This window comes from Charadrius vociferus, unplaced genomic scaffold (genome assembly GCF_000708025.1).
Source record: "Charadrius vociferus isolate BGI_N301 unplaced genomic scaffold, ASM70802v2 scaffold825, whole genome shotgun sequence".
NCBI classification, from domain to species: domain Eukaryota; kingdom Metazoa; phylum Chordata; class Aves; order Charadriiformes; family Charadriidae; genus Charadrius; species Charadrius vociferus.
In genome coordinates, this window is record NW_009648495.1 from 1,642 (window position 1) to 2,504 (window position 863).

The window sequence follows — 863 nt, forward strand, 5'->3', positions numbered from 1 at the left end:
ACAAAAAGTTGTTTTCCAAAAAAAAAAAAAAAAAAAAACCAACAAAAAAAACAAAACAAAACCACAACCAACAAAAAAAAAAACAAAACACCCAAACCACAAACTTCAGGGTTTCCACATGAAGCTCTTCCAGAAATGCTTCTGGCCAAAGCAGCTGCGCGTGGGGCTCTCCCCAGCCCGTCCGTAACGCGTGCTGGCACCGAGCCCTTCCCTTCGCTCAGCACCTGCCCCCAGTGACCCTGCGCAGTCCCCGCAGGGGCTCTTCGGTGACACCTTCTCACTAACATAACCCCAAAATGGCCAAATATGCTTTTTTGGGTTGTTTTTGTTTTTTTTCCCCCCTCCAGGAGACACTCCAGAGCAACCTGGTTTTTCTACAAAAAGAGAAAGAGGAATTTAAGCCCGAAGGAGAGAAGAAGAGTGACGGCCTGCTGGTGGGTGTTTCTCTCTCTGTGCGCACGCCGTGTCCCCCCCCGCCTACCCACCCACCTTCACGGGCACCTCACGCCTTTCCCCTCTCCCTGGGTATATTTATCTCCTTTTCCGTAACAACACTATCGTCTCTTCTTCCTCTCCCTGCATCCCGTCTATCCTCCTTCCATCCTGCTCTCATTCAGTCTCCGCTGTCGTCTTGGGTCCGTCAACACCCAGACTTGCCACCCCTCTCCACTCTTCCAGCTTTTCCTCCCCAAAACCTTCTTCTTTTCCCTGGGATCCTTGCTCCCCGCTCCGCAGCGCCGGCTCCCCGTGCCCGCGTGGAGGCGGCTGGTGGACAGGGTGGCTCAGGAGCCTCCGCGCGGGTGCCTTGCAGGAGGAGGTGGCCTCGGAGCGGCAGGGGCTGGGGGGGCACGTCGGGGAGCGGG